A 26779-nucleotide genomic window follows, 5' to 3' on the forward strand; every position below is an offset into this window, starting at 1 on the left:
GTGTTGGGGTATCTTGCTACTTCCCAAGACCCCTAGTGGGGCTTAGATTGCACCATAACAGAATAAATATAATTATGTATATCATATTAGTTACTATAACACCACCACACTTGTAATGCACTATTAGCACTTAATTTTTATATAGCCCCAGCACATATTAAGGACACAGCTCCTTTGAACCAATCTATGTATTTATTCATCACATTTATATCTTCCTACAAGGAAGCTCAGAAACAGGATCTTATTTTGCCCTCCTAACAATCCCATGAGCCATAAATTAGCAAATGTTTTTTACAGCTGCATGTTCAAAAGTAATAAGTGCTGCTGCATGTCAGCTGCCCAATATTGTCAAAAGCTGATTAACTACATGCCAAATACAGCCGTGTCAAATGGAGGTCAAATGGTGGTGCTAAATATCCAGTGCCCGACCAACATTTGCAGATCTAGAGAATAGCCAGGAAATGTTCGCCAACGGAAATTCCTGCAAAGTCTACTTGACCAGAGATCTTATTAAGGTGGGGTGGGCAGGAATTAGCACAGATAACCACAGGCAATGCTCGGTCTAACATTCAGCCTTCAAGTCTTTTTTTGAGGGGGGGGGGGAACACTGCCTGTGCATGGTCACAATTTGCAATAATTTACCCAATATATTCCAGCCTTGGGACCAGATTTTCTAGCTGTAAGTGTTATTGTCAGACTTGGGATGGATTTATTTGTTTATTTATTTATTTGCTGGGATTATTCTCCGATCCACGGTGTTCAGGTTAATTTATGTGTGGTTCACAATTTCCCAGGCAGAGAGAGCGGCATCCTATGCCTTCATATCAGTTACAGGGATGATGTATGCTTTGGGGTTTGTCTCAGAATCTCAATACCTAGCATATTATACAACCCAGCCGCATAGGAAACCTAATAATGCATGTAGTAGCTTGGGCTTTCTTTAGCCATACTTTTGAGACTGCAGCGGGGGCGGGGGGGGGGACTTTGCATCTCCACCTTTGAAAACTCATTTGCTTCTACATATTCCTTTCCATGCAGGCCTTATGAATTAATTATTGCAGTCGATGCCTTTTGGAGAGCCATAAGATTAACTATCCCCCCCCCCCTTGCCCTGCACAAAATCTAAATAGAGAAATCTCAGTGTTAAAAAAAATAAGCAGCCCTTTTTCTTTCAAAGTGCATTAGAAATTCCACTTCCTTGAGCCCCAATTGCTCTCAGGCACGGGTGATAAGCATTCCAAAGGGCAAAATCCCCAAGATTTTCATTGCACAGTCAAATATCATCTTCCCACCCTACACACACACACACACAGACACACACACACACACACCCCTCCTTCTGAATTAAAGCAGATCAACAAAGTTATCTAGGTTCAGCAGGAAGAAAAGGGTGGAAGTTTTGATCCAGAGGGTGACACTAGCATCAAAAAATGCTTGAATGCAACTCCTGCTGCATAGTTTAATCTTTTTCAATTAAAAAACTCCTGCATTGTGGTCTAAGCAGCGAGCAGCGAAATGCAACAGTGCCATCTATAGGTTGCAAAGAATTTCTTTCTGCAAGTGAGAAGAAGAAGCAAGAACTGCCTTTCTGGATCTGACCAATGTACCATTAAGCACGACACACGTACAACAGGGATGCACTTGTTATATTCTTGTTTTCATACCACAGATTGCTCCTAGAGCTCCTGCAAAACATGGCCTGGTTGCTGAGAGAGGCTGTATTGCAACTGCTCTGCTCCTATGAATGGCAGTAGCAAATCTTTCGCTTGTTTAAAACAAGTGAGGCAGCTGCGTCAGGTGATGGATGCTAAGCACCTCTCCTATGCACAGTGCAGGTAAGAGAAGTGCTGTGCTGGGGGGGGGGGTTGCTGCGGTGGGAGGCGAGCAGCACATTCCCATTTCAAGCCGTGAAGCAAGATGTGCCAACACTGGACTATGGGCTTAGTCATACCTCTGTTTGCCCCACCACTTTCCCCCAGGAAAACCCACATCTTTAGTGCTGAATCAGAACAAACAGCCATCAGGTTTTCTGCAGATTGCTGGTTGTCCAATTGAGCACTAAAGAGTAGGTTTTCCAAGGAAAGTGAAGGGGCAACGGCAAAACCAGTTGGGCAGTTGGGATACTGCTTTCTTCACAGGGAACAAGTGGAAATGTAGATGAGCCCATTGTTTGGCACAACTGCATATTTCGAATAGCATTGCCCTCTTTTATAATTTTATTTATTTATTTATTTATTTATACATACATACATACCTTTAAAGCCCTATACGGCCTAGGACCCTCGTACCTACGGGACCGCCTCTCCTGGTATGCCCCACAGAGAAACCTACGGTCTGCAAATAATAACATCCTCAAGGTCCCAGGCCTCAGAGAGGTTAGGCTGGCCTCAACTAGAGCCAGGGCCTTCCCGGCTGCGGCTCCAATCTGGTGGAATGCTCTGTCACAAGAGACTAGGGCCCTGCGGGACCTGACATCTTTCCGCAGGGCCTGCAAGACAGAGTTGTTCCACCAGGCCTTTGGTCAGGGTGCAGCCTGACTCCCTCCTCTGGCAACCTGCACAGAATCTTGCTTAATCGGTTGCCATTAATTTGATTTTAATTAATTTTTATAATGAAATATTTTGAATGTGTCATTATTTGATTGTTTGATTATTTGATTATTGTTAGCCGCCCTGAGCCCGGCTTCGGCTGGGGAGGGCGGGATATAAATAAAATTTATTATTATTATTATTATTATTATTATTATTATTATTATTACATAAGGGACAAGGACTTGCTGATCAGAAGGTCAGCAGTTTGAACCCCCACGACGGGGTGAGCTCCCGTTGCTCGGTCCCAGCTCCTGCCAAGCTAGCAGTTCGAGAGCACACCAGTGCAAGTAGATAAATAGGTACCGCTCCGGCGGGAAGGTAAACAGTGTTTCCGTGCGCTGCTCTGGTTTGCCACCAGCGGCACCCAGAAATGGAAGAGAAAAGGGTCAACAAATGATGGCCCTAATGTTCTTCTGGGTGGCTAGTGATTGGCCTTTTTCTTCCTCACAAGTCCTGTCAGGAGGGCAACCAAAATGGTCAAAGGCCTGGAAACGATGCCTTATGAGGAACGGCTAAGGGAGCTGGGCATGTTTAGCCTGGAGAAGAGGAGGTTAAGGGGTGATATGATAGCCATGTTCAAATATATAAAAGGATGTCACATAGAGGAGGGAGAAAGGTTGTTTTCTGCTGCTCCAGAGAAGCAGACACGGAGCAATGGTTCCAAACTACAAGAAAGAAGATTCCACCTAAACATTAGGAAGAACTTCCTGACAGTAAGAGCTGTTTGACAGTGGAATTTGCTGCCAAGGAGTGTGGTGGAGTCTCCTTCTTTGGAGGTCTTTAAGCAGAGGCTTGACAACCATATGTCAGGAGTGCTCTGATGGTGTTTCCTGCTTGGCAGGGGGTTGGACTCGATGGCCCTTGTGGTCTCTTCCAACTCTATGATTCTATGATTCTATGATTCTATGAGAATGATGCTACTTCATTACGTAGCATCCCATGTCAACTGCTAATCACAGGAGGGGAGGTTGCTGTTTCACCCAAGTCCTGCTATCAGACTTTCCACAGGCATCTGGTTGGGTGCTGCGAAAACAAGGTGCTGGACTAGATGGGCCATTGATCTAGCAGGCTCTTGTGTTCTTATTTCCAGGAGACTTCAGGGCCACCATTGGGAGATATGCAGCCATGAAACTAGCAGTTCTGGAGGGGGGAGGGAGCGGTGAGCTGATGGGGCCATTTCAGGGCAATGTCCACCCCCACTTCCCCAAATTTTGAGCCAACATTTCTCACCTTTTGTGTCAACCTTATTTATATACCATAGCTTTTCTTTGACACGAAGAATTTTGGAAACCTTATCCATGGTATTGTTCAGAGTTATATGTTTGTATTTTAAAATATATATTTGATAAAAGAATGGGAGGAGAGATACATGCTAATTCTATTTAGTTCACATATTTCCTTTTTCAGGATGAGGACAGATCAACGGCATCTCCAAGTTGCACTTGGAATGTCTCCCTGCCTGAAAACTGCCTATAACTGCAGACAAAATGAGCAAGATGGGCCAATGTATACGAGACTTTCCAATATTTCTTCCTATGATCCTCCCTGTGTGTTTTTAAAGGTCGCATACATGCTTACCCATTTCTGCATTCACCCTTCCTGTTGTTGTAGAATGATGCTGCTGTTTTTATTCCAAATACTCTAGTTTTTAAAAAGTATAGAACTGCTCTAGGAATTATGGGAGGGGAAAACTGGGGGTGAGGTTTTCAGTTGACGTCACAGGCATCAACCAATTAGTGCTGTCCACAAACTTGCTTCTACATCAAACTTCCAAGCCAACAGCGCCCTAGAGTTTGCTGCTTACAAAGAAATGGTATGTTTTAGCTTCATGAGAGAGTGATCAAATTGGTTCTACAGTACTAAAAATGTCACTTCTGTCTCCATAGTAACAAAAAGGCAATTTGGTTGCCTTCATCAAAGTGTAATCAGCATGTGATTATTTTCTGTTCCAGGTAAGTGTCCACAGCTTCTTCTTCCTCACAGGTTTCCTGGCCCTTAGCTGTCTTCCATCAGCAGGAAGAGTGTTCAGACCAAATCTTTCCAGAACACTGCAAGATTCAGCCATGGATGAAGGAGAGAAGGAAGTCTGGGATTATATCTCATGTGCATGGACAGCTAAATCATCACAACTGCTGTTTGACAGACATATCTCTATATGAGAATTATTGTGCTCTTTAAATGGGCACAGGAACACAGCAGTGGCTGGCAGCAGCAACGGACCCTTTGAGGATATGCAAGTATCTAAATAAACAAGTGATCTGACACTCTGGTCTGTGGATATTTGGAGGTGCAAAACAGATTGCAAGATTCACGCTAGGTTACTTTTTCAACTTGCTTTGAACCAGTGCTACTGCTAAGTAGCGGTGGGTAGGTGTGCAAATTTGGCTCTGTTCATATTTTAATGTGAACATACATAATTTGCACTTTTCGGAACAATATATGAACCGAAACACAGCTATCCTTGGAAATTCACACTTCTCTGAATTTTGCAAAGCAGTTCCCCAATCAAAACAAATGAGTACAAAAACACCTATATTTGAGGGAAATGTGCTTCAAAAATGCACATATTCGTGAAACATAACATCAAAAATCTGTTTTATTAGGCAAAATCGCCTATGGAAAAATTTGTGTCAGAAGAAATGCTTGCTAAAGTGATAGCCTTCCACCATTTGTTATGTTTTAATTCGCTGTTAGTTTCGGGAGAGACTTTTGGAGGAAATTGGGATTTTTTAAAAAAGTTGCAATAAGTAATAAACAGTATCTTGTTTGAAAAGCACCTTTCCGTGTAATAATCAAAACCTATGCAAATTCATCTCAGCTGTAATTGGAACCCTGTTCAGCTAAGAATGCAAGAATAACCCTGGAGCATAGCTGTCAACTTACGGATTTGAAAATAAGGGACCAGCAGCCTCGAAAATAAGGGATCAGCAGCCAAAATAAGGGATTTTCGGAGCACAGGTATGTTCAACTTCTGAGCCCCTCCAAGCCAAAGGCAGAAAGCCCAGCCAGCAGCCAAACATAGCCTCAAGCGGTGGTTCCCACAGCGCAGCAACCCAGCAGAGGGGATGCAGCAAGGAAAACCACCATCACCTCTCTGCTGGGAAGTGCTGAGCAAAGGCGAGTCCCCAGGCAACGCGGCCGATTTGATTGGCACAAGGCATGCAAGCTCCACCCCCAGTCATTCTTAGACTCCTTATTGGGTGAGCAACGCAGCCAAGCAACACAGTTGGAGCCTCCCTCCTCCCTGGCCAGCAGGGAGGGAGGGAGAGGAGCTGCTTCCTTTGAAACCCAGGAAATTTAAGGGACATCATCAATAAGGGACAGCAGCGGGACACGGCGCTGGGATAAGGGACTTTCCCGCCAAATAAGGGACGGTTGACAGCTATGCCCTGGAGGATCAGACCCAAGACCCACCGAGTCCTGCATACTGTTCTCATCATAACAAACTAGGTGCCATTAGAAATCCCACAACCAGGACCTGAGGGCAACAGAACCTTGCCCCAACACACTCACTTGAGACTCCCAGGTATTCAGAGGCATAACCTCCAGCATCATGTCTACAGTAGCTAATGCAGTGCTTCCTTGCTGGCTTTTAACATCATTATTACATCCTTGCATTTTATCTCCATTCCAAGTATTTAAAAGAGAGAATTGTGTGCATCGTGTTTTGCAGACTACAAAACAATTCCACGCTCTTCCTAGGAGTGCCCTTCTACCCTGTGCACATACCTTATATAATTATATCTACAATTATTATACTATAATGCAGGATCTCAATAAACACACTTTCCCGCAGTTGTTCAGGTCTCAGCTTCCCAATGTCATGAAATGCCTTCCTGGAGCACTTTGCCGCTTCGTTCAGTCTACAGTTCTTGCCTCAACAGGTGTTAATTTAAAACTTGGAGAAAATGGTTCTGAAACATAGCACTTTGATGCCACACAATTAAGTACTCTCCTATGAATACAATTTCAAGCTTTTCAATTGTACCAGGAACATCTCTGCGAGATTTCCATAAATTACAATAAATAACGCTCATTTAAGCACAAGGTGCATTGTTTAGGTGAAGGCTGAACGATTCAAGAGCTGCTGTGTGAATTCTCCACTGGTGCTTTTGTTCCTACCACTAAATCAGATTCACTGGGTGCAAAGTCTCGAATGAATAGCGAGCAGATAAAGTGTAGGGAATGCTCACGTTGGAAGCCCTTTGCAATACTCAATAATGGCTTTATTCCCCTAGCCCCCGTTTCTCTCAAAGTTTCTCGAGACTGACTGAGTGCCCTTTTAAAATGTGTGTGCTTTGGGGGGGGGCTATTGGGCTGTTGTTTTTATTTTTATTTTTATTATGTATTTTGTGGTTTTATTTCTTGATTTTATTCTGTAAACTGCCCTGAGAAGCCCAGGTATAGGACGGTATATAAATTCAATTATGAAGAGGAAGAGGAAGAGGAAGAGGAAGAGGAAGAGGAAGAGGAAGAGGAAGAAGAAGAAGAAGAAGAAGAAGAAGAAGAAGAAGAAGAAGAGCAACTCATTCTATGTGGAGCTGCCCTTAGGTGTGGTCTGGAAGCTTCAGCTATTGCAGAATGCTGTGATTAGACAGCATCTGGTGGCATCTGTGTGTCTTGGGAGACAATGGAGGAGTTTGCCTTTGGGGGTGAAGTCAGACTGTTTACAGTACCTGCTGTAGAGACCGACATGGGAGAGACATGTTTTGTTGCAGCTGGGGCAGATGAAGATGTCCAGTTGTGCTCCTGCAGATGCAGCATGGCTTTTCTTCTCTCTGTGCTCCTCCCAGTGGACAGTCCTCCTCTGGTCACTGCTATCGATACATAACCTGACTGTCTGTCTCCAGGCATTGCGGTCATCTTCACGGGTTCACCCCATGGCAGAGTTGATGTTGCCAGCCTTCACACCAACAGGCCTGGTACCTTAAGCCAGCTCCCCCTAGAGCATGCCTTGAGGATCCTGCCATCTGGTGTTAAAACACCTGCACTTGTTTCCCCTTTGCTACCAGGCTGGGTTTAATGTTCCTGTCTTAGCGTGGAAAGTCCTGGACAACTTAGGCCCAGGATTTCTTACCAGCTGCCTTACCAAATATGTCCCAACCTGAACAATCAGACCATCTGGGTGAGCACAGTTAGAGCTCCTTCGTGGACCAGAAGCACAACTCACGGCAACAAGGAGTTGAACTTTCTGTACAATGAGTCTGACTTTGCAGAAGTCCCTCCCATTAGAAATCAGGCAGGCACCTGTTAGAATTCCTGCTCCATGATTGGAGTCATGGGATTGTTGTCTTTCGCATGATGGTATATGTTTTGACTCCACAAAGTGGGAAGTGACGGAGACAGGATGTTGTGTTACTGTGTTCCGTGAAGTGGGACTATTGTCCTTTGTTCTTTTTCTCTTTGCTGTCTGATGCTAGAGTGAGAGGGAGCCATGTTGCAGTGCTCTGTGTGTGTTTATATGTAAATAAAGTAGATTAGCCAAAATGCTGAGTTGCTGAGGTTTGTCACGTGAACTGCGAAGACTCTGCGGAACCCTAAGTGTGCCGATGTCTGGTGGCATCGGTTGCTGTGATGTTCGGGCTGAAGAAAGCTTTTGAAGCTCATGAACGAAAGACCAGGAGGGAAAGACCATGCCAGTTGGGCATGTGTCTCTACCAGGGTCCTACTCGAGTGTAGGATGAGCTCCTGACAGCACCATCCCTGCTAAGTTTCAGAGCAAAGTGATAATTCAGGAGGCTCCTACCCTGCAAATGTTGCTCTAATGTTTAGCTTTTCTGTTGTTTCAAACTACATTTTAATTGTTCTATATACTGCATGGGAGGAATTCACTGTTGCCCTAAGGTGATCATTCCATCAGGGTAGGTATTTCAGCTTGTCAAAAGGAACAATCCATTTTCTCTTCCTTCTACAGGGATTCTCCCGACACTGTCCTCCCCCCCCCATGAGCCAATTTGAGGGGGTCACACAGGGAGGGAAGCCCCATTATTATGCAAGTGGATGTTCTTGCACAGGGCTTCCCCTGACTGGACTCTGTTGAATCCCACTCTCTGTTGTTTTCTTTCTCTGAATGGCTTTGAGACACAGGACTCAGCTAAGAAAGAAAAGGAAAAGGGGCATTTTAAATGGGTTATAACCCTGTGACACCAGATGGCGCTGTAGAGTTCCATCGTTCAACAACCTGATTTCCCATTATGAAGTTTACAATACGTTTTCCTGAAACTTTTTTTTAAAAAAAAATGTGTCTAGATCCAGCTACATACTAGAAAGTGGAACATTAATTACTTTAAGCAAAGAAAAATTAATAACTAATGTGAACCTCCTTCAACCCAAACTTCAGGGCAGGTCTGTGGAAGCAAATCCCACTGAGTTGAATGGGGTAGACTCCCAAGTAAATATGCATTGGTTGGACCAAGTAAATAAAAGAAGAATAGTACAGAGATCCATTTGATCAACTAGTCTCACACTTTTGAGTGCGGGTGATTTATGAAGCTTGAGGGTGGATGTTCTATTTCAAGCTCCCACCTGGGTCATGTAGATGTTCTTTTCTCCTACCTAGTCATATTAAATCATTTCATCTTTACCCTTTCACTCCCTCCTCTCTCGTTTCCTCCCTACTCGGCCTCAGAATTGTTCCACTTAACATTAAAATTTATGGGAAGTTGCTCCGAAAGGTTAAGGCAGCTAGGAGAGTTCTAGATGGCCAAACTAATTTGTGGCGACTCCAGTTAACCTTTCCTTGTGGCTGGCAAAGGAAATTCAAAAGCATTAACACCTTAGACGTGCACTGAAGGGACACGCTATTTTTCTCAGAGGAATATGGAATAGGACTATTTGAGGCTACTATGCCAAATTAGGCAGTTTTTCAGGTGAGGGGCTTCTGGGCTGTGTCAGCAGGTGATTAAGGAAGAATTCGTATTTTTGAATTATTCCTGACACCTGAATGCTGGTTGCATGTGGGAAGCTGGCAGAGAAAGCTTTGGTGTCATCCAGGGAGGGTTTTTTGTGGAGGGAATATAAACAAAAGGTGTTATGTACTGAAGTTCTCACCCTGGGCCAGCAGGGGGATACTGTAGATAGTTTTCACTCAGGTCCACATATGCAAATAAGGGATTGAAAGTGACCTTAGTTATTGGATAGTTACAGAAAGTTGTTACAGTTGTGTTGTAGTGGAGCTCTATATAAGCAGGCTGGCTGAACCCTTCAGTTCAGTTCTGTTCTGGCCTGTGAATAAACGAGAGCTGTTTGAAGAATCGCTGTGTCGTCTGATATGTTCACCCACAACTTAACAAAAATATTTTCTCCCTGCAATCTGAAGTGGTACAGTTCAGAATCCAACCTCCTCTGTCTCTCAGGCTCTTAACCATTATATTTCCTTCATATAAACCATGGGTGGGGAAACTCAGGCCTGGGGACAAAATGTGGCCCTTGAGGTGCCTCTATCTGGCCCTTGGGACTCTCTCCAGACCACATCCCCTGCTTTCTGTCCCACACATTCTGTGAATATTTTTGCCTGGCTGGAATGTTTCCTTGAACGGTGACAATGCATCTTGCTCCCCTGCATGAATAGAAGTATGTGCAGGAATTTTACATGGCTAAAAGTAGTCTATTGCACAAAGGCAACCATCACATCTATAGCTCCACCCAGTTTTGCCATTGAACCCACTGCTGTCATGTGGCCCTCAGAAGGCTGTCTTTGAGGCAATGTGGCCCTCAAAGATTTCAGGCTTGTGGTCTACTTTATTTTTTACCAGAACCTTAAAGGCCCCCCACCAGCAAGATTCAGGTTCAAAATAGTTGGAACAAAGCAAAATAGTGGCTTAAAGGCCGGTGCCAATTTCTTACCACACCCCATTAATAATAACCTTCATATGCACATACAAATATACACCTAAGCTATTGCAGATCAGGGATCCCATCATACAGTATTAAAACTACCCAGCAGAATTTCACAAGGAACCTTGTCAAAACCAGCCTATTAATAATCATGTCTCCAGGTGAGAAAAAAGGGAGTTGCAGGTTTGACTCCGCAGGGGAAGAAGAGGGGAATATAAATTACTTTAAATAAATAAGCATGAACAGTGAGAGACATGCAATCATCACAAGGTTGCCCATGGCAGAGAATTTGTTTTCTTGCTATTGTTAAAATATTGAAAGCTAGCCCTTACCAGTCCACGGCAAAGATCCCCCCAAAGATCTTCCAATAGTTCCCAGTCTATTTTCAGCCCAACCCTGAAATAATTTATTATTATCATCATTTTGGCTAACACTCTAAATGTGTGCCCAATCAGAAGATCCGATTGCTTTGGTGCAGCTTAATATGGGACTACCAAACTACATATTCATTCTTTTCTCTCACCCAAGAGGGATAGACCCACCTTTGGAGCAATGGAGAACTGGTGTGGTTGAAGCAATAAGAGTTTCAGAGAAGGACCTGGGAGACCTGGGTTCAAATCCTCACTCAGACACAAAGATTATTGGATGACCCTGAGGCAATCACTCTTAGCCTAACCTCCCTTGTGTAAATGGGGGCAGGGAGCAACCATGTATGCCATCCTGAGCACCTTGGAGGAAAGAAAGGTGAGATGTACACGTAAAATGAAATACAATGGGAAGAATCCAGTGTGACACTGAATTTCACCCATAGTAAATATTTGCCATTATGCTTCTCTTGGGCAGCCTGTCCTTCAGAGTTTTATCTAAATGTTTTCTTATACAGTGGTACCTCGGGTTAAGTACTTATTTCGTTCCGGAGTTCCGTTCTTTTTTTTTATATATAAATATTTATTAAAGTTTTTGAATACAAATACACAAATAATAAACAATCTTACTTCCAACACAACGTAGTTTCATCAATTCTTTGGACTCCCTCACGTCTCCCGCTCCCATTTACATTACATTTACATTAAAAGGTTTTTCCAAGCAAATTATCAACTTGTTTACGGTCTTATATCCACTCATTTAAATATAATCTAGCAATTCTCCAAAAAAATTATGTTTTCTTTAATCTCACTTATCATCGAATTCAAATCTAGTTTAGTGGTGGCCAGTTTTTTATAATCTAGCATCCTTCTTAACATTCAACCAAGTTACAATGTTTTTGTAAATACATCTTAAATTTCTTCCAATCTTCTTCAATCCTCTCTTCTCCCAGGTCTCGGATTCTGCCAGTCACGGAGTTCCGTTCTTAACCTGAAACTTTTCTTAACCTGAAGCACCACTTTAGCTAATGGGGCCTCCTGCTGCCGCCACGCTGCCAGAACACAATTTCTGTTCTCATCCTGAAGCAAAGTTCTTAACCCGAGGTACTATTTCTGGGTTAGTGGAGTCTGTAACCCAAAGCATATGTAACCTGAAGCGTATGTAACCTGAGGTACCACTGTATTTCTTTTACTGTTCTGACATAATAAATGTTGCACCCCAAAGGATATGAGCATAAGATACCTGCCTGTTTTCTTTGGGGTGGCGGGGCGGGGGGTGGGGAGAAGCAACAACCATCTGGTGCTGAAACACATACACAAAACATTTTCCCACGTGAAATCCGGTTGTACTATCTCATTAGCTGTGCAAGCTTAACAAACACACCATAAAATCTCCATCTCATAACATAATGGTAAAGAAATTGAACTGAGATTCATTTGAAACTCATCAGGAGCAGAATGAAAGCAAAGCTTGTTTTCAATTAGGCAAAAATCATAAAGATTTACATAAAATCCCCATACCAGCTAATTGACATTAGTATGAAGTTCTAAATATCGCACTGCAAATCCTCTGAGCCTACCCATAGGTCAGAGATCCTCGCTCCAGAAAGCAATGATTACGGACCGTAGAGAGAAGGATGGATGATGTGGGTTAACAAAGGCTTCACCTTTAAGGAATCAAAAATAACGTTTCAGGATTCAATTAGGCAGCTCAGAACTTTTTTCCACTTTACGTTCATCGCTGCCCTTAAGTCTGCTGAAAGTCAGGCACATCTATATGTTACCGGAATGGTGTGGTCACCATTGAATCACATGCAAGCTAAGGGTGATGGAAGGCAGGGAGAGACCTTAGCATCCTGGGCAGGGCAACCAGTCAGTCAGGATGTCTTTGTGACATCCAATAAGCTGATCCAGTAGGTTTTGGCAATCCTGCCTGTTAGCTGATGGGCAGTCAATCTGAAGCCTGCTTTTTGCAGGGATTGGCTGCATTAGGGGAAGGCAGTGTGATGTAGTGGTTAGAGTGTCAAACTAGTATCTGGGAGCAGTGGTGTAGCTAGCTGCTCGGGTGCCCGGTGCGGTGCACGCGTCCTGCAGCCAGGCACGGGGTGAGCCGCCCATGGGCGTGGGGCACACTCTGTGGAGCCTCTCCACCACCTCCCCCTCAGCTGTAGGGTGGCTGAGGGAGAGGCAGAGGGCAGATGCAAGCCCCACGCTGCCATTTTAGGCAGCGGAGCCTGCAGGCACCCAAGCCACCCTCCCAGAAGGGACACGTGGCTTGGGCACGCTGCAGGCCCAAGTACCAGCCCCTGCGGTGTGGCACCCAGTGCCAGCCACGTTTCATTATGTATTTTGACTGAACTAAAAAGTTTTGTGAGCCCATTTTTTTTAAAAAAAAAATTAAACTCATATTTCTGTCATTTTGTCACCCCCCTCAGTGATGACACCCGGGGCGGTCCACACACTCCTTCCTCCACCACTGCCTAGGAGACCAGGATTCAAATCCCCAATCGGTCATGAAGCTTAGTGGGCAGCCTTGGGCCAGTCACTGCCTCTCAGCCTAACCTGCCTCACAGGTGTGGATTAAATGAGGAAGGGGAGAGCCATGTATGCTACCTTGAGCTCCTCATTTATTTATAAATACAGCCAGTTAATTAAATAATTAGTTAATAAGCAAGTTCCCCATGGAGAATTCTCATGCAGCTGATCTGTCAATCTGCAGCTCTCTGCATTCCTTTGCCAATGCACAACCAGGAACACACTTTAAGACTCCCAAATGTGCCTTGGCAGCCGTATCTCTACCTGCCCTGCACCTGTCATCACATATGAAGTCAGGTGTGGTGCAGGCAGTGGCGTAGCGTGGGGGTGCAGGGGGGGCCAGCCGCACCGGGCGCAACATTTTTTGGGGGGGCGCTCACACTCACAGCTCTCTGCCCCTACCTGGCTCACTCACTCTCTCACTGCAGTGCTGGCTGTGCGAATCCGATCCGAGCTGCCGGGTCGCCGCCCACTGTGGAGGGGGAGGGTGCCTGGCGTGCGTTGCAGTGCAGAGCGGAGAGAGAGGGAGGGAGGGACTATCTGGGGGAGGGACAGTGCAGCGGCCGCCCAGCGCAGTGCTGAGCGCGGGAGAGAACCACACCCGACCAGCCCAGGCAGCAGCAAGAAGAAGCTGGCAGCGGCGGCAGGTTAGGGGTTAGGGGCACAAATTACTTGCCTTGCCCTGGGTTAGGGGGCACAAATTACTTGCCTTGCCCCGGGTTAGGGGGCACAAATTACTTGCCTTGCCCCGGGTGCTGACAACCCACGCTACGCCGCTGGGTGCAGGTGGGCATCCCAGATTTAGGGGCACAATGCATGAATGCATAAGGTACAGGTCCCATGAGTGACATGTCTAATGAAAAGGGCTAACACCTACAGTCACACGCACAGACAGGGAAATGCAACTCTATCAAAAACAGCCGAATCCCTACACTCAGATCAGCAGAAACCCAAAACCAACCCAACTGTTGGATTCAGTGTTAGATTATTATAGCATAATTGACTATTCACAACTACCTGTGTGCATTTATTTCACTGAAAAGCACGGTGCCTGGTGTGGTGAGATGTATTCTAGTCATCAAGTGATAGGCGTGCATGAACCAGCCCAATGAAAATGAGAGGGGATTCAAGCAGAGGCTTCTGGGAAAATTTGCCTTTGCCTTCCCCTCCCAACGGTTAGAGTAGACTGTTCATGTATGCAACAACAGCAGCGAGAATACATTTAGCTCAGAGATGGAAGGAGGGAGTTGTGCCAACCAGAAAAGAATGGCAGACCAAGTTAATGGAATATGCAGAGATAGCGAGACTGATGGGAAAGACTGGAAGCCAGGAAGATCAAGATCAACATACTTAAAAGACCACTGTAAACAGTTAAAATAATTGGCAGGGATACAATGGCAATTGTAATGTGAAAAAGAACTTTGGAAACTATGAATATATATCAGATAAAGGTAAAGGGACCCCTGACCATTAGGTCGAGTCGTGGCCAACTCTGGGGTTGCGGTGCTCATCTCGCTTTATTGGCCAAGGGAGCCGACATACAGCTTCCGGGTCATGTGGCCAGCATGACTAAGCCACTTCTGGCGAACCAGAGCAGCGCACGGAAACGCCGTACCTATTTATCTACTTGCACTTTGACGTGCTTTCAAACTGCTAGGTTGGCAGGAGCAGGGACCGAGCAATGGGAGCTCAGTCCATTGGGGGGATTCGAACTGCCGACCTTCTGATCAACAAGTCCTAGTAAAAGATGCAGACAAAGAAAAAAGAATTTATTTTCTTTGGAGATGGAACCCATGGAGGGAAGGGAGGAGCTCCGAAGGTTCGAAAGAACCCTTTTATTTTAATGTTTTGAAATGGTTAAAGTTATAATGTATAAATTTATGTAAAACCAATAAAATTATTTATATATATAAAAATAGGGTAGATTAGCCCAAATGAGAGATAATGATGGAAGGAATAAGCCCATCATGACACAGCTAGGGCTCTCTTCTGTGGAAGTAGGAGGAAAAGTGATGGCTTAGTATAGGGGTAGCCAACATGGTGCTCTGAAGATGCTTCAGGACTTCAAGCAGAATTGGGGTGCTTTGTACATGGTGGGTGTAAGGTGTAGCCTGCCCCTTTGTTGTTGTTTAGTCGTTTAGTCGTGTCCGACTCTTCGTGACCCCATGGACCAGAGCACACCAGAACCTCCTGTCTTCCACTGCCTCCCGCAGTTTGGTCAAACTCATGCTGGTAGCTTCAAGAACACTATCCAACCATCTCGTCCTCTGTCGTCCCCTTCTCCTTGTACCCTCCATCTTTCCCAGCATCAGGGTCTTTTCCAGGGAGTCTTCTCTTCTCATGAGGTGGCCAAAGTATTGGAACCTCAGCTTCACGATCTGTCCTTCCAGTGCCTGCCCCTTAGCTACCAATAAAGCCTCACTCAGTATCAGTTTACATCAACCTTGGGTCTTTCTTGATGAAAGCTGTAGTCCAACCAATACATGGGGACCCAACGCCAAAGAGTTCTGCTCTATATAATTCATTCTGACCACTGCAGTTAATTTCTCTCTAAGGCTACCCAGCTATCTTTTCCCATTCTGGAACCACCATTATTTTTTCAATCACGCAGACAGTTGATTTCATATGCAAAGGGACATACAAACTGCATTTCATTCATCCTTCAGAGCAGCTCTGTGAGGTAGAGCTTTATTATTCCTCTGTTCCAGGGAAGCAGTAGAGGCTGAATAAGAGCAAACGCTTCCAAGGCCTCTCAACAAATCCCTGGCTAAGCTGGGATTTGAAACTAGTTCAAGTTTGCCATAAGAACACATTAACTCGTTTGCTGCATTTTCACTGGCTGTTTGGATGCCTTCTTCGGCATTAATGCCTTTAACCGAGTAATGGTAATTTACTATCCTTGTCGTCAAGAGGGAATTATCAAAAAGACGTGCAACCTGCTTCACAAACTAATTAAGCCAGGGCGCTTGGATTTTATTAGGCCTCTGTCAAATATTCATGAAGTTCTCCCTTTTTGCCAAAAAGATACCATTTTGGGAACCTTCAATATTTTTCCTTTTGAAAGACTAGTTTCCCCTGAAAAACTGTCTTTTGTTGCAGAATGGTCCGTTTTGCACATTGGATGTTCTAGTTCACAAACATAGTTCCAGGTTCACATTTCCCATAGTGCTCTTCTTTGGCATGTCATGCCCTTGTGACTGCTCAGTCTGATAACTCCCTATTTTTAGTGCTGTTTCTGTTATCTCTTGCCTTTTATCTGCTGCTTAGTGTGTAACTAAATCCAGCCATTTTTAAAAATTATTTGATCCTCAGGGGGAATATCTTAGCTCTAGAAGTGGTAGAACATCTGCTTTGCATGTAGAAAATCTAAGCTTCAATCCCCAGAACCTTTGGGTAGGATTATGAGAGAACCTCCTGCCCTAAACTCTGGAGAGAGAGAGCTTCTGCTGGTACGTGTAGACAATATTGACCTAGGTGGTCTGATTCAGCATAAGGTAACTTCCTATAATCTTATCCGCCCTCTGCTTTCAAGGAAATGGAGCAAGCTGTGGATGTTGGTGATGTGTCAAGTTTCAAATGAATCAAATTTTCCGCTTGATGGTTTCTTTCCCTGACTCTGCCTTCCTTTTCTCAGTCTTTGGAAATGGGGGAGGGATTGAATGTCCGTATTTGATTCGCTTGGTAATGGGGACGTGGCTGGCACTGTGGTCTAAACCACTGAGCCTCTTGGGCTTGTCAATCGGAAGGTCTGCAGTTTGAATCCACACTATGAGGTGAGCTCCCGTTCCTCTGTCCCAGCTTCTGCCAACCTAGCAGTTCGAAAGCACGCCAGTGCAAGTAATAGGTAGCACTGTGGCAGGAAGGTAAACGGCATTTCTGTGCACTCTGGTTTTCGTCGCGGTGTTTCGTTGCACCAGAAGCGGTTTAGTCATGCTGGCCACATGACCCAGAAAGCTGTCTGTGGACAAACACCAGCTCCCTCAGCCTGAAGCAAGATGAGCTCCGCAACTCCATAGGTGCCTTTGACTGGACTTAACCATCCAGGGGTCCTTTACCTTTACCTTTTTTACTGGAGAATAATGAAAGAACCCCATACCTTGTTTTGCCAATGTTGCATCATTAAACAGTCCTACATCCCACACACCAAAACCAAATCCATAATCTTGCCACACTCAAAATACGCTGCTGTAGGCAGCACCTCCAAACCACCAGCAGCAAGCTCTCTTCATATGGTTTGCTATGGCTACATTCCAAACCCAAGGTTTTTAACATGTGATGTTTTATTATGTTTTTATATATGTTGGAAGCTGCCCAGAATGGCTGGGGCAACCCAGTCAGATGGGCAGCATACAGTATAATGATAATTAAATGTTGTTGTTGTTGTTGTTGTTGTTGTTGTTGTTGTTGTTGTTGTTGTTGTTTCCTTAAAATGCTCCTGATGGAAGAAGAATGGATATAGAAACTTATGGAATATGCAGAAATGTCAAAACTTCCCTGAAAAATTAGAAATAGATAAACTTTTTATAAAAGAATGGAAATGGTTTATTGAATATTTTCAAACAAACTGTAAACAGTTAAGAACATTGGTAGGAAAAAAGCCTGCAGTTTTATAAGATCATATATTTAAAGTAGGTGAATAAATGAATTAATTAAGTTAATTTGGAATATGCAGGATATTAAAAAAAATAATAATTCAGGAACCACAGAATGAGGGGGAAGGAAGTCGAGTTTCCAAATGTTAAAATGACTAAAACTATTGAAATGTATATAACTGAAAATTATAAATATAAAAAATATATAAAATATTTCCTTAAAATACTTTAGATGGCTCTTCTAAGCAAAAGAACTGGCCCACCGGATGACTACCTGGAAGATTGGCTAAGATTTGCCAGTGTAATTTCTCCCAAAATGAAAAACTGGCAGTGCATCCCTATACATGTCTGCTCAGAATCCTATAATTGTTCGTAATGTGAGGGAAACACATGTCGTTTCTCTTGGCTTGGAGTGATGCCCAGGAACTGGAAAGTTGTTGGAGTCTTTCCCTGGTCCATCCCCAGGACACCCTCAATCTGTCCCAGCAAACACTCATTTTAGCCCTACCAACTTTAGAGCTTTGAAGCCCGCAGGGCAAAGACCACCCATGTTTCCATGGCAGTGGGACTCAGCCATCAGACCTCCCCCACCCACCCACCTTGTGATCAGAGCTTGGAAAGGGTGTTTTCCATGGCCCCTAAGAACATCTGAGGAACTTGAAGGGGAGCTTTCATAAAGCTGCTAAAACTGTCAATTCGAAGCAAATTCAGAAAGCTCCTCCTCAAGCAAAACATCTGAGCGACGTTGCGGGAAGTCCAAAAAGTGTTCTGTTCAGATTAACAATGATCCTCAGGAGAGTTTCAGGCACCTCTACAATTTCCCAAGCCTTTCCCAGCCCGTTATAAGCTATTTGTCAGAGCAACCTGTAAGGCTTGCCCCTATCTTTTCCATAATCATCAGCATGGTGCTGACATTTTCGTGCGTAATCCCTCAGTTCCTATTAAAGTCACATCAGCTCGTAAAAATGAGAAAATATGGAGGGATTCCAAAGGGAGTGACAACAGGACGCTCAATGCAAGAATGATCATTGGATAAGGCAATTTCTCTTTCTCAGTTTTTAGCTCGCAAAAAAATACAACAGATCTCATGTCACTATAATATTTTGCTTTAGTCATGTATTGCTACTAACATCTATTGACACAGGTTTCAAAAGGAGGGGGAGAATTCCTGTGGTTGCATTTACATTTCATGCTCAGGGAGGGGAAAATACTTCTGCCCACCACCACCACCTAAAACCTGCAAACTTTAATTTAACAATTTAAATATATATAGGAGATCTCATCCATGAAGGACCAGCATTAGGTTTCTTTCAGGAGTATGAAGGAACCCATAACTCATAAGTGCCTCAGGTATGGATGAATTATAAAGGCCTCTTTCAAGAGTTGAAAGAAACATAATCACTCTTCAAGGGTGAGATATTCTATTTACTCCATGGAGATTTATTCCAGGCTACGTTAAAAGAAACTGTTTAAACTTCAATAACCATTTTAGTGTCAACCCACCAGGTTTTGCCTAAAGCAGAATTTGAGGTGAATTGGTAGGGTCCTGTTCAAGCAAATAATCTAAGTTTTTTAAAAAAAATGTGGAGGGAAATTAAAATATAGGAACATAGGGCACTGACTTAAACTGAGTCAATTTTGTCTACACCAGAGGTGGGGAACCCTTTGACCCGCCAGATGTTCTTCAGCTCCAACTCCCATCAGCCCCAGAGAGCAGATGTAGTGAATGGACACAGGTTGAGGTCTATCCTGACCGGTAGCTTCTCTCCAAGGTTTTAGGTAGGAGTCTTTTCCAGTATCACCTGGAGATGTAAGGGATGGGATTGTGTGTGCAAAATGCATGCCCTTCCCCATAGATGCAATATCTAGAACCCACTTATGAGGACATGAAGCTGCATAGAGAAGTCATTAAGCCTAGAGTTCCATTAAAAAATAAAATGTTTCTGTGCTCCATGAGAAAAAAATAATCCCAAATCACCCTGATTCACTGAGCATTTGCACACCGCTACTTGTTTGTAGGGCTCTCATGTGTAGAAGGGGAGTGTTGGAATTCAGGCTCGGTCAGAGGTATGTGCCTATCTGCAGGCACCGGCTGAATTCCTTTGACCTCCCTCCGGCGACTCCCGGCAGGAAATACACACGAGGTCCGTTCCGGCGATTTTCCTCAGGCTGTGAGAAAAACACACCAACTGCTTCTCCTCCTTCTCCTCCTCCCTGCATATCCCCAGGGAGGGGAATCAGACTCAGACAGAAATGTAACTACATGCTTTATTCCTGTCTTTAGCAGTCATACAGTCAAAGATGTCTGCTCTCTTCAACAAACAGAGAGAAACTCCAAACTCCACCCATGTACATCCTGTACAGGTCATATGACACACACTGAGCTCATATCCTGTGCTCAATAAGGATGGACTGCCCCTTTGTTTCCATGGCAGCAGTCACACACATCCTGTCTGGCTTTGCAGCCACTAGCAGCTGTTTGAGCTGTTAGAGCTGTTAGAGCCTTTGCTTGCTGCAGCATTGCTGCTTTAGAATAACAGGGAGATCATTAAGAAGAGCCTGATGGGTCAGGTGGCTGTAAGGCTCCCTCTGAACTTCTCATTCTTATCGGTAACTTAACCTTCTATCCAACAAACCATTGCTTTTTTAAAAAAATGCCACAGTACTTTTGCTTCTCAGAAGCCTGGATTACCTGTAAAATGGACACACATGAACATCAGCACAGCACATGTCAATGTCAGGACTAGGAAACCGTTTGAAGATCGTTTCAGTTGGCTGATTAAAATACTGGGCTGCAGTGTTTAGCCATTAGTTGGGTCAATAGACTAAAAACCAACAACTCCAAATCTTAAATTGACTACAAGTATGCCATGATTATTTGGGCATTCATATATATATATATATATATATATATATATATATATATATATATATATCTCAAAAGATGCATGCAGTCTTCTTTTGCACATAGGATAAATGCATTTTCTAAGGGAATACCTGCCGTGAAAAGTGGGGGCATTATACAAACACAAAGATAGGGTGGTTTTGCTTCAGAAATGTTGCTTTTAAATGTAAGAAAATGCACTGGTATATTGTTAATCATATAAAACTCATATGATTGATTGGGTAAAAAAAATATCCATCAGGTTGCAGCCCTGGTTGTTTGCAATTATTTGTGTTGCTTCAAGAAAGATATGGCACATCAAACACATGGGAATAAAGAACAATCCATGGCGATATTTTCTTCCTATGTCGCTTCCTGAAAAATCCCCACTAGAGCAAATTGGCAGTACTATTTTTTAGTGAGATTGAAAAATAAGACACATCAAGTTCCATTGCTTATTGCTCTACAAGTGAAAATTCACACCTTTATCAAAATTTAGCAAGAGTCATATTACTCCTAGGATGTGATTCAGCTCATATGCACTCAGACGCCCGGGCCACCTAAGCAATGCAACTGGCAGTGGCTATCTGGTCACCACTTGGGGAGTCACCACAAAGGTGAGGGCATTAAACCCCGGGACACCTTTCATGGCCCCCATTCTGTACAAACGTATGTTGCTTGGTGGGAGAGTGTGGGGTGATGATTGTTGTTGTTTAGTCGTTTAGTGGTGTCCGACACTTCGTGACCCCATGGACCAGAGCACGCCAGACCCTCCTGTCTTTCACTGCCTCCCACAGTTTGGTCAAGCTCATGCTGGTAGCTTCGAGAACACTGTCCAACCATCTCGTCATCCCCTTCTCCTTGTGCCCTCCATCTTTCCCAACATCAGGGTCTTTTCCAGGGAGTCTTCTCTTCTCCTGAGGTGGCCAAAGTATTGGAGCCTCAGCTTCAGTATCTGTCCTTCCAGTGAGCACTCAGGGCTGATTTCCTTCAGAATGGATAGGTTTGATCTTCTTGCAGTCCATGGGACTCTCAAGAGTCTCCTCCAGACCATAATTCAAAAGCATCAATTCTTTGGCGATAAGCCTTTTTTATGGTCCAGCTCTCACTTGGTCCCGCTCCCTTGGGTTGGCGGGGTTTGCGACACCGTGTGGGCTCCTGGTACAGGTGAGCCACCCACCTTTGTTCCAGGGAGGCCATCACCCTGCCCCCATCTCAGCAGGCCTATGGGCAGCCAGCTGGTGGTGGGGTGAGGGCCAGCATAAGGGACCGATTCTCCTTGGCCCAGGCTCACTTGTTTTCATGTAAGATATAAATTTGTTCCAGTCCTTTTGAAACAGTTCATCATGCTGATTCCGGATCAACTTGGCCATCTCTACATACTCCACCATCTTAACCTGCCAGTCTTCCAGTGTTGGAAGTTCCTGCTGCTTCCATTTCTGAGCCAGAAGTGTCCTTGCAGCCGTTGTAGCATACATAAACATGTTTACATCTCTTTTATCTATTTCCCCTCCAATTAGACCTAATAAAAATGCCTCTGGTTTTTGCAGAATGACTTGCTGTAGATGGGTATATTCAGTAAAATTGTGTACAAACATTTGTGCGTTATGTGAAATATGGATGAAATCGCACATACATTTGCCTGCAGATTTTTTTTCTAATTGAAAACTGATGTGAAAATGGGTTGAACTGCACTTAAAATGGGGAAACAGAGAAACTGAAAGAAACAAAAAAATAACCCGCCTTTTCCATCCTTAGTTCCTCTCCAGATCACAGGCCACCACTTTGCTATCACTGGACCAGAGAACAAAATTCCCCAAAATACTGGGCTAACATAACAAGTCTCTCTAAATGAACTCCCTATTCTCATACCAGCTTTACGTAAAAAAATAAAATCATGTACTATATGTGATTTACAACATGTTTACATCCTGCCCAGTTTAAAGAAAAGGAAACATTCCAATTATATAAGCTTGCTGTTATTTAAATATTTACCAGCATTAAAACACCAAAGGGGCGATGTGCTTGATCCAGGGGATTCATATTGTTCCAAACTAATACCCTTTGCAGGATATTATGCAAATCCCATAAACTTTTATTTTGTTGTTGTAGCTTGCAGCTCTGTGTCCCAAGGCGACCATTCACCACGTTGCAACAGATAAGGTTTTAATAATAAATACTGATGATGAATAAGTCAGAAAGTTTGTGCAGTGCTAATGTTCTTGTTGGCCCCAGGGTAGTTTATTAGATAAATAAGCAACGTTTTCTAACTTGCTTGTACTCATGTGGCATTTTTGATTTCCAAGATATCCTTGTTTGATAAATTATTCCAAGATGTTAGGTGTTAACCGACAACAACTGTTCGCTTCCTGTTTGCCCCAACTTTCACCAATAATTAAGATTGGAGGACAGGAATTATGCATTTGTTTGGAGGAGACTAGCAAGAGAAATTAAACTTGGCTTCGAGATGAGGACAAACTGAGCTGCCTGATGTTGAATATTTAAAGCAGGAAAGTAACATAAGTGCTGCTGGCCCTACTGTGCCCCCTCCCCACATGATTTTGCATGGCTGGAGTGCGTAATTGAATTGTGATCATGCTTCTCACTTATATTATTATTATTATTATTATTATTATTATTATTATTATTATTATTATTATTATTTGTACCCAGCCCATCTGATTGTGTTCCCCAGCCACTCTGGGCGGCTTCCTGGATATAGAAAAACATAATAAAACATTAAACATTAAACAGCTTCCCTATACAGGGCTGCCTTCAAATGTCTTCTTCTTTTTTCAAATAATATTTATTATTTTCAGTTGATAAACATAATAAAAAAGAATAGATTAATAATAATAAAGACAAACAAAAATAGGAGAAAAAGAGAAAAAAGAAAAAAGATACATACCACATATTACCACTTAATTAATTAAAATTAAGTACCATCCATCTTCATAAACTAGTATTTGACTTCCTCGGGGGGGCACTAGGGGGCGCATCGGAAGATGGCTGACGATAACATCTCTCTGACCCACACGAGGTAATTTGGAGGCTATGATGGGGGTAATTAGCCTCCTTAACCCTCCCCCAGGATTGTGGGGGGGACGACCCTTGCCTGCTGTGCCCTATACCACCCCCGAATTTGTGGGGATGGGGGCACTAGGCACAAAGCCCTCCTGTGGGATTCCGGCACTCCTGGACGCCGTCTCTGATTCGCGCCACTAGCTGCAAGAACTTCAAAAGAAACAATTTGGATGAGAAGAATTGCACATACTTCAAGGAAGGAGGGGGAGTAAAGACTGCTGACAGAAGAGATCTCTGATAAAACAAGACAAGAATAAAATATGAGAAGATACGTCAAGATACGGTACGGCAAATGACTGAGGGGGGGGATTAAACAAGAATCCCCTCCCCTAATGAGTCAGAAATGTTGTTTTAAGGACTTAAGCTGTGGATTTAAGGCTGTGTGGAGATAAACTTTTGAACCAAAGCAATGTTTCAAGACGAATCTGGAAAGTATAAGAGTTTTGGAATGATGCAGTTAAAAATGCCATTGCCATTTTGGGAAGCACTGTCGGAGGTCTTGAGTCTGGGAGGAGAAAGAGAGAAACAAAGCTGTTTATATATTGTGGATTAACTCCTCAGTGGGACTTAAGAGCGACAGTTTTGCAAGATTATGATGGAAAGAGCGATGTTATCTATGAAGGAGATGATATATGGAAACCATCTGGACTTGGATTGCAAGAACGGGAAATTCACACAGGATTATTATATTTGTGTTTATCGGTTTAAGGAGACTATCAGAAGAGATCGTAAAGAAAAAAGAGAAATTATATTGTCAGAGCTGCCTCTAGGTCCCAGCTCACAGAGGACCAACGCCAGGCTGATGTTATGTACAAAAGTCTTTATTGAAGTTTAATTTCCATTTCAAAGCCAGAGCGTGCAGCCCTACGTCTAGACTCTAGATTGGCGAAGTCCCGTCTGAGTCTCCGCCCCTTCCACACCAGTTTAAGATCCTAGCCCTGCTCCACCTCCTGCGCTGCTCTCTTCTCCTCTGGGTCCTCCTGCCCTCTGGGGCATTGCCCTTTCTGGACTCTTCCGACGCTGAGTCGCTTAGCTCCTCCCCCTGCCTCCGGCGTGCTTTAGGACCCGGTTCCCAATCCTCACTCTCTGCTGTCCCGCGCTCCTGTACATTTGAACTTGCTTCTAGCGCCAACCCAGTGACCTTTCTCCTAATCGTTACACTACTTCTATCACTGCTTCCCTCTTCCATGACACTGGCCGGATCTGACCTCCCTTCCGTTGTCCGACTCTCCGAGGGAGGCGTGGTAGGCTCTGCCTCGTCTCCTCTCCCTGGTGGGGAAAGTACTGGCCCCGATGCCTGGGACTCTTCCCCCCCACTCTGCTCTGGTGGGGAAGCTGGTCCTGATTTCCAACTACTGCTCTGGGAGTCCCTGCTGCCCCCTTGCTCCTGGGGCGTTCCCCTTGGGACCCCCCTGCCCCTGGCCACTGGCGCTCCCTTCTGTGAATCTTCCGATTCGCTGGAGAGGCTCATGGAATCCCTCGGACCACTGTCCCCTCCTACACTCCCTTCGGATTCCTCCCCCTCGCTCTCCATCTCCCATCTTCCCTGTGCCTCAGCTCCTGAGCCCCTGACATATATGAACAAGATATGATGTGGAAACAGCAAGATAAGCCTGGATAGAATTATGAACTCTGTTTGGATTGATCGGGACTGATTTGGACATTAACGCAGTAGCAAGAAGATGATTAGAATCCCCCTTTGAATCTTGAAGTATGGGTCACCCCAACAAAATTTAAAATTTGGCTTTGTAATTTGGAATTTATGTGATGTGATTTAATTTGATGTGATTGGCCAGTTAATAAAAATTATTTTTTTTAAAAAAAGGATTTGACTTCCTCGAATCTCTTCCATCCGAATTTCTTTCTACTTAATATGTAGCAGTTTCCAATATCAGTGTTTCAAAAGAGCATATCACAGTCTTCTAAAGGTTATATTGTTATTCATCTCCTTGACATCTGCCAGGAGGGCGCCACTACCAAGAAGGCCCTCTGCCTGGTTCCCTGTAGCTTCACTTCTTGCAGTGAGGGAACCGCCAGAAGGTCCTTGATACTTGCTTGCTTGGATAGAGTGTCTAAATCTAGGGGAGAATCAGTCCCCTCCTTTGTCTCCTTCCTTCCTTCCTTCCTTCCTTCCTTCCTTCCTTCTCAGCAGCCCACCAGCAGCAAGTCCCTCACCCAGTCATGGGTAGGGATGACACTGGCAATCATGAGGAAGAATTGCAATTACCAGTATTGATTTATTTTTTTATTATTTATTTTCAACATAAATCCACCACAAGTCAAATAAACAAATCCACACCATTAGATATAAACGTAACATAAAACAAACATAAAAAAGAAAACAAATGTCAAAATAAAAGACTTCCTTTATCCTGTACATGGCCTCCTTGTTTACTTCTTATGAACTGTTTCATTTATGAGTTGTTATTACGATTTTTCAAATTATGACTTTAAAAAACCCACAAAGTCTCCTTAACATTAATCAAAACATTAATCGAAAAAAGTCCAGGTGTATATTGTAGGGCACTGTTTTAAAAAGTATTCTTTACATATTCCCCATTCTTTTTGAAATTCTTGTCTGGGATGTCCCCTAATTGCCTCTGTTAATCTAGCCAGTTCGATATACGGTAGTTTAGTAATTTATCCTGCCATTCCGTTTTTGTTGGCAAGAATTCTTTTTTCCAATTTCTGACGATTAAGGTCCTTGCTGCGCCTGTGGCATAGAGGAATATTTTCTGATCCTCTCTTGTTATACCTGTGTCTGTTATCCCTAATAGAAAAGCTTCTGTATATGTTTATACTTATGTTTATACTTAAACATTTTTTTAACTTCATCATACACTATGTCCCAGAAGCTTTTGATTTTTTCACAGGTCCACCAAACATGTATGA

Source organism: Podarcis erhardii, assembly GCF_964252035.2.
Source record: "Podarcis erhardii genome assembly, chromosome: 6".
NCBI lineage: Eukaryota > Metazoa > Chordata > Lepidosauria > Squamata > Lacertidae > Podarcis > Podarcis erhardii.